Source organism: Arachis duranensis, chromosome 4 (genome assembly GCF_000817695.3).
Source record: "Arachis duranensis cultivar V14167 chromosome 4, aradu.V14167.gnm2.J7QH, whole genome shotgun sequence".
Lineage (NCBI taxonomy): Eukaryota > Viridiplantae > Streptophyta > Magnoliopsida > Fabales > Fabaceae > Arachis > Arachis duranensis.
The window spans coordinates 85,909,856-85,918,567 of NC_029775.3; the positions used below are offsets into that span (position 1 = coordinate 85,909,856).

Sequence of the window (8,712 nt, forward strand, 5' to 3'; positions counted from 1 at the left end):
TACTAATCACATTATATAAAATACGGTTAAACCCGAAATATCAATTACCTAAATTAAATTATATGACCTTTCATTAATTTTTCATCATAATTTTAATTTCAATTTATATAAAATAACTAATTACAATAAAAGTTGTATATAAATATTAGTTGACTTAAACCTAAAGTATTTACAAAAATCTATTTAATCATTCCTAATAAATTAATCTCTAAGAACTCAATTTAATAAAATAAACCATAATTTATTCATAATAAAAATTACTTAAATTAAATTATATAGTGCTTCCATCACAAAATTTTTACTTTCAAAACATATGAAATAACCAATTATAAAAATTACACAAGAATATTAATTAACTTAACTCCAAATATTAATAAAACTAATTTAATTACTCTTAATTGATTAATTTATAAAATAAGATATCAAATTAATAAAATAAGTCATAACTTTTTCAGAATAAAAATTATTTAAATTAAATTGTACAATTCTTTCTTATTTTTTAATTATTAAAATTATACAAAATATTTCATTATAATAAAATTACTTAAGAATATTAATTGATTTTCAAAATAAAATTATCTCCGAATCTATTTAATTATTTCTAATAGAATAATTTCTAGAATTATAAAGTTAAAATTTAATAGGATAAAATTATAATTTATTTGTATTCAGATTTTAAAAAATACGGGATGTTACGAATTTATCTTATTAAGTTTAAACTTTAAAATTTATATACTAATCTATTAAGAGAAATTAAATTAGTTTTATTAATATTTGGAGTTAAGTTAATTAATATTCTTATGTAATTTTTATAATTGGTAATTTCATATGATTTGAAAATAAAATTTAGTAATAAAAGTATCATATAATTTAGTTTAGGTAATTGTATTTTGGGTTAAATTTTATAAAATGTGACTAGTATGTTCATTTATAATTTAAATTAAAAATAATTATTAGAGCTCATTGATAAATTAATAAATAAAATTCTATGTATTTCAGAAGTAATTTTCATAATACTATGTTTGAATATTAAAATGTTATACTATCTTGAATATTTTATAAAATTCATGTTATTTGTACATATTTTACTCTAACCCAGTCCTATATTTCTTATTCTATACGTACTATTATTATCTAATACGTATACTCCCTGACCAATTACGCACTCACACACGTACTCCACCCTCGTTTATTAGTTACTGGGCCACTCTTATTGTTTCCTCACCACTCATTCACGGTTAAACTCCTACCACATACACACACAATACATATTATAGAAGAGAGAAAAAGGAGGAATCGGGAAAGAAGAAAGGAAGGAGAGGGAGAAGAGCGCACCGCCCAGCTCACTGCCGTGGAGCCGTCGCCTTGAGCCTACCGTCGTCGAGATCGCCCTGTCACGAGCAAGAAGAGAGCGAGCCAGAGAAGAGGAAGAACGCTGAAGAATAGAGACTGATGGGAAGGAGGGTAACACCGTTGTTGTAGGGCAAGCCACCGGAGCCACTACCATCGCCTTCGTGCCTCTCCGTGGCTGCTGCTGCCGCCAAACCCATCGCCATCGCCATTCCGGTTCCAATTCTTTGATTTTCAAGATCGTAACCTCTTTCACCCTTGTTCTGTTTTAAATTTTGTTTCTCTGCTATGTTCCTGTTTTACTTATGGTAGCATATATCTTTAATTTAGTTCAGCCCCTTTGCTTCACCTATTTCTCTACTGCAATCATCTGGAATACTGGCATTGATGCTATTACGAATCTGTTAAAGTTGCTGTCGATGAGTCCGATGCTACTTCTTTAATTTTGGATTGATCTTTTTCTTGATTACGGTCTATTTACACATTTTATTGTCACTGCTATACTTGTTCTGAGTCGATTATGGTATATACCTTGTTTTAAAATTCCCAGGACAGTGATTACTTTTAATTCCTATCCAATTTGGAACCTCTATGTTGCTGCAACTATGGTTATGTGAGAGCTAACACTGCTGCTGTCCTGATTGTGTTAAAACACATGACTGCTGCTATCTCGGTTGAATTTGTTAAGTGGTTAGTAGTGGCCTAGCCAGTTGTCTCGCCGTAACTTCGCTTCCGATTTCTTTTAATTGTGACATCAAAGTAGGGAGTTTAACTTAAACGATTTTAATTTAAGAATGCCGGCATAGTTTACTGGATAATTGCAAATCGGTTTAATAATGGTGAATATTTGATTGATTATATGAATGTTGAATTGTGACTGAAATTGTGATTGGAATTTTGATTGAATGCGTTTATTTTATGAGATTGATTATGCGTGGACTATGAGTGGGTTGAAGAGAGATTATTGAGAATTCTGTATTTTGATGGATTAAATTGAAATTGTTGCTGTTGAACTGGTTATTTGTTTATTGTAACGGACTTAGTTGGTGGTTGATTGGAGTTGGGTTTTGAGAATATATTGTTATAACAATTGCTAATAAAAGGCTGGTGAAATATTGAGAAAAAGGGAACCTGTAATGGTGGTTAAGTCCTATTTTTAGAAGAGATCATATCCAAATTTTTTATGAAACTATAAGGACTTAATCAAAATGAATATTTAAGACTTGTTCAATGATAATAACTTCAATGATTCTTTTGAGAAGAGATATTTGGTTTATGAAGTTGTTGGCAAGGACGAGGGTTTTGTTCCGCTTGTATATTTACGATTATAAAAGAGAAAAGAGTAATCAGAGCAGAGTAAAGAGATATAGAAAAAAGAGTAACCAGAGCAAAGTAAAGAGATAAAGAGAAGAGAATAATATAGCAAAGAGATACTTGTTTGTATGATTGTTGCTTGTAGCGACCCAGAGTTTTGTAGGGAATCTAATATACCTACAGCTATTTTCCGTTCTCCAGAGCAGAGCAGAGTATATATATTTTCCTGCGAGTAAAAAGCAAAGGCTGTCTCAAGAGAGCAGCTATTATTATATGCGCATTTATTAGGAACAAAAGATCGTATCCGGGAAATCGTGGACTCGTGACCGGATAAATGTCGGGATTACGGGCAGCTAACCGACACATGAGCTCATGGCCTGTACTAGGACTAGACATTCATCATATGCATCTATGTGACATTGTTTGGATGCGCATATTGTAATTGGTTTGCCTATGTGAATGAATCTGTTTAACTACTAATTGCTATACTTTATGTAATTGCTCTTGATTGTGTTTGAACCTCATTACTTGTGTTTGTAACTGATTGTTTGGATTGTAGAAATTGGATATTGATTGAGTTGTTTGGGCCTGAGGCTGTGGCTGGTACATTTGAGGTCTAGTTCTGTATAAAGTATCTAATTGGTTCAGCATAGACTTAATGAACCTATGCTTGGAACAGGTTGATCATTCATACAATCTAGGAAAACTTTTAAGATTTTTATAAAGAAAAATATGGGTCTAGGATTTTGGATAATTAACTGATACTTTTAAAGAAGGTATTTGATTTTTGGATGTCTTGGTTTTTAAAAAGATTCATAAGATGAACGATGATTACTGCAAATGAAAATAGTTTTCTTTTAAATATCTCTGAACGAACTTAACTATTTGCGTTTTATTCTTTACTTTTACGGCATTCTCGACCTCTACTGAGAACTTTTGGTTTGGTTCTCACCCCTAAAATTTTTTACCCTTTCAATGACAAGTTTGAAGACGCAATATGAATATGCAAGCGATTGGTAGGCTTTCTTTGTGATTTTAATTGCTTTCATAAAGTCCCCTCGCTATTGTCCCTTGAGATTTTGTTACACAGAGGGGTAGGTATGATATGTTGTATTCAAGTTTCTTTTGATTTCTTTTATATAACACTTATTATTAATAGTATTTATGTGATTATTATTTGTTGGAAATCTTTGAAACAAGACTTTAATGAATAAAAACAAAATTTTCCAGTATTTTCTTAAAAGTGAAATGTGATATCATTATAAAGACTCAGTAATTAAATAGTTAATACTAAAAAAGGTTACGTAATGTTCTTACTAGTAGAAATACCCTTACTTAAGCAAGGTATTTTACTAGACGGGATGTTACAATATGGTATTAGAGCAGTCCTTCCTGTAGAGCCTTGGGAGTGGACTGACTATACTTCACTGCATACTCTGAGTGTCTGTCATACTTTATGGCATGTTCTAATGACGAGTTTATGTTTTATATGCATGACTATCTGATGATTAACGCTATTAGTTTACCATTGCATATCTAATGGTATCAAGTTTGGCCAACTTAATACTAATGATTTATGTATATGGGAACACTAATGAATTATCATAAACAAAGTAGAAATGATAGGTAATGTGAATCATGAGGTTTTGGGGAACGTTAGAAATTAAGTTGTAGAGATTAGTTTCGTTTCGACGTATGATCTTTATTCGTGCTTGACGTTATCTCTTTCCTTATCAAATGCACTGAAATCTCTAGTTCTTGATCTCTTTCTTGGAATGTGTTTTGGATATTTTTCTACCATATGTTGTTATATATCCTTATTTGATTATGTTCCTTATTGTTGTTTGAATCTTCAGGGAACATTTAACTTTGACACTGTTCATAAATCCTGTATTTCTTGATTTGATCTTGAATTCATTTTGGCGCAACACATAATCCTTGATTCTTGAACCATTTGAAATCTTAAGAGTTGCGATTCGTAGCAAACTAGTTATTCGATTTGATTCTCCTATTTCATGTTCTACAACTTATGCATATCCTGCTTAGGTTATAACCCTTGGCTTTATACTCTACAAGAATGATGAAAACTTTGATATTGTTTTGATGTAATATATCAATGCTAGTAGTTTCTCCTGAAATTCTTATTTTGAAATCTCTTTTGAAAATAGTTCTATTTTGATTCTTTTTCTGTTTAATTCTGATTGTAACCATTATTTGAATTCTGAATTCGACAACTTTTAATTTTATAAGTACTTTCCTACAAGAAATGAATAATTTCTTCATATAGTTAAAGCATGCTTCTTTCTAAAAGTACTACTTACTCTTTATTTAATTTTACAAGAATACTTTACCTTAGATTTTTTCATTTGAACATAATTTGATCCTTTTTCAATTTGAATTTTTACGTATATATATATTTACCTGATTATGTACTTATGTATTCCTCAAACTTTCTGAAGTAGGATTTTTGTTTTCATTCCAGTTAATTTTCATTTAATAAACTTCACCCAATTTATTTTAATTTGAATTTGATTGATCATACCATAACATTTGTACTTTGTTTAGTTATTTTGAAAAATGTTGGATTTATATATTTTCTTTTGAAAAAGATAAACTAATTTCCTCTATTTTGAGTTGAAGTTGTTCTAAATTTTTGTACTATTTTTCGTAATAATGTTCATATCGAAACTCCTCGATTCAAAATTCTTTCTTAAGTTTTTGAATTAACTCTCGTTACGATACATTTCATTATTTATATACATCCTTGTTTGTTGATGATCTCACATATTCTTTCAAATCCTTGCGAAATACCATCCTTGTCCAACTGCGAACTTGAGTATTCTTCCGATTTCTCGCAAAAACCTTTCGTGCCGTTTTTTCTTCTCCTATCAAATTTAGTATTTCCTATGTCTTAGTTTTTAGGGACATGATTTGTGCGCGCAGAAAGTGAACTTGGTAAGTGTGCGAAGTTATAAGGAGTTATGGCATTTTAAGGCGACGAGAGGAAGTGATCATACTTTGTTAAAAGTTCTAAACGAATATTATGCCTACTTGATTTTGGATTTTGAAATTTGGTTTACATCAAGTTATTTTTATCAACTTTTGCATCACCTAATATATTTTCTTCTATGTTTATGTAATATGATTTTCTTAGCATCTTTAAAATATTCAAGAGGGGATGTGCATATAAATCTTTTCTCCATCTTATATGAATTTTCGAGAACAAAAATTTTTATAAGGTGGATATAATGTAACATCTCGCATTTTTAAAAATCTAAATATGAATAAATTGTGATTTTATCTTATTGAGTTTAAACTTTATAATTTTAAAAATTATTCTATTAGAAATAATGAAATAGATTTGGAGATAGATTTATTTTGAATCAATTAATATTCTTAAGTAATTTTATTATAATTAAATATTTTGTATAATTTTAGTAATTAAAAAATAAAAAAGAATTATACAATTTAATTTAAGTAATTTTTATTATGAAAAAGTTATGACTTATTTTATTAATTTGAACTCTTATCTTATAAACTAATCTATTAAAAGTAATTAAATTAGTTTTATTAATATTAAGAGTTAAGTTAATTAATATTCTTATGTAATTTTTATAATTGGTAATTTCATATGATTTGAAAATAAAATTTAGTAATGAAAGTATCACATAATTTAGTTTAGGTAATTGTTATTTTGGGTTGAATTTTATAAAATGTGATTAATATGTTCATTTTATAATTTAAATTAAAAATAATTATTTGAGCTCATTGATAAATTAATAAATAAAATTCTGTGTTTCAAAAGTAATTTTCATAATACTATGTTTGAATCTTAAAATGTTATACTATCTTGAATATTTTATAGAATTCATGTTATTTGTACATATTTTAGTCTAACCCAGTCCTATATTTCTTATTCCATACGTACTGTTATTATCTAATACCTATACTCCCTAACCAATTACGCACTCACACACTTACTCCACCCTCGTTTATTAGTTATTGGGCCACTCTTATTGTTTCCTCACCACTCATTCACGGTTAAACTCCTACCACATACACACACAATACATATTACAGAAGAGAGAAGAAGGGGGAATTGGGGAAGAAGAAAGGAAGGAGAGGGAGAAGAGAGTGCCGCCCAGCTCACTACCGTGGAGCCGTCGCCTTGAGCCTGCTGTCGTCGAGATCGCCCTGTCACGAGCAAAAAGAGAGCGAGCCAGAGAAGAGGAAGAACACTAAAGAAGAGAGTGATTGGAAGGAGGGTAACACTGTTACTGTAGGGCAAGCCGCCGGAGCCACTACCGTCGCCTTCGTGCCTCTTCGTGGCTGCTGCTGCCGCCAAACCCATCGCCATCGCCGTTCCGGTTCCAATTCTTTCATTTTCAAAACCGTAACCCCTTTCACCCTTGTTCTGTTTTAAATTTTGTTTCTCTGCTACGTTCCTATTTTACTCATGGTAGCATATATCTTTAATTTAGTTCAACCCCTTTACTTCACCTGTTTCTCTACTGCAATCATCTGGAATACTAGCATTGATGCTATTACAAATTTGTTAGTTGTTGTGAGTCCAATGCTACTTCTTTAATTCTGAATTGATCTTTTCCTTGATTACGGTCTATTTACACATTTTATTGTCACTGCTATGCTTGTTCTGAGTCGATTATGGTATATACCTTGTTTTGAAATCCCGAGGACAATAATTACTTTTAATTCCTATCCAATTTGGATCCTACTTTTAATTCCTATCCAATTTGGATCCTCTATTTTGCTGCAACTATGGTTGTGAGAGCTAACGCTGCTGATGTCCTGATTGTGTTAAAACACAAGGCTGCCGCTATCTCGGTTGAATTTGTTGAGTGGTTAGTAGTGGCCTAGCCAGCGGTCTTGCAATAACTTCGCCTCCGGTTTCATTTAATTGCGATATCGAAGTAGGGGGTTTAACTTAAACGATTTTAATTTAAAAATGCCCGCAAAGTTTACTGGATAATTGCAAGTAGGTTTAATTATAATGAATAATTGATTGATTATATGAATGTTGAATTGTGACTGAAATTGTGATTGAAATTTTGATTTTATGAGATTGATTATGCGTGGACTATGAGTGGTTTGAAGAGAGATTGTTGTAAATTCTGTATTTTGATGGATTAAATTGAAATTGTTGCTGTTGAACTAGTTATTTGATTATTGTAACGGACTTAGTTGGTGATTGATTGGAGTTGGGTTTTAGAGAATATTTGGAGGGCTGAATCTTAAAATGTTGAACTGATTGCTGAAAATCTGAGTTTTGAAATTAGACGACAACTTTAAAGGTGAATAAGTAATTTAATAGTGATTGAAATTATAAGAGAGTAAGAGTTAAGTAAACTACATTAAGTGTAATTATTAAGATTCAATTTTAAAGATTTCGTATTAACTGGAACATTAGTTACAATATTTCAAAGTTAAATCGTTGGATCTGATTTTCTGCATTATTTTTAATGAAGTTAGAAACTTTGAAAATCTATAACTAATTCTGTAATGATCATAGTTTTTGGTTGCGGATGGCGGCTCATGGCGGTGAGCCAAAAATCCGCCATAAAGTTATAGCGGATGGCGTTGCGGAAAATGGCAGAAATGGCGGATTACCTAAAAAATACACATATATGTACAAAAAAACATACAAAAAAATTGCAAATATAATAAACTATAAAATCTATCTATATAAGCAACTTTCTAGTCATAAAACATCCAATTAATATATCAAATAGAGCAGCAAATTTAGCAAATAAACATCAACAGGAGCAGCACCAACAATAGGACCAGCAGAGGCAGGGGTAGGGGCATTAGAATTAAGGGCTTGTCTAGAAGTGGACATAGTATACTGAATGGAAAAAAATGGAAGAAGAGAAGTTTAACACTGATTATTGATAAAGAAGGGGCAGCAGGGAAGAGAGAAAAGAAAAAAACAGGAGCAGAGAAGATGAAACACGTACGAACCAGCAGTGATGAACAGGTGATGAGCAGCAGTGATGAGAGAACAGAGACGAGCGGCGCGACGGGTGGCGC

At 30.9% G+C, this 8,712-nt stretch overlaps 1 long non-coding RNA gene across 1 annotated transcript in view; it reads left to right on the top strand.

The window, feature by feature from the left end:
- The first annotated feature begins 1,106 nt into the window (after positions 1 to 1,106).
- Positions 1,107 to 8,712, top strand: part of LOC107484832 (uncharacterized) — a 12,165-nt gene continuing 4,559 nt past the window's right edge. Inside the window, exons 1-2 of the long non-coding RNA XR_002374162.2 lie at positions 1,107 to 1,592; positions 1,901 to 2,040. This is a non-coding gene — a long non-coding RNA (uncharacterized LOC107484832). The remainder of the gene's footprint in view (positions 1,593 to 1,900; positions 2,041 to 8,712) is intronic.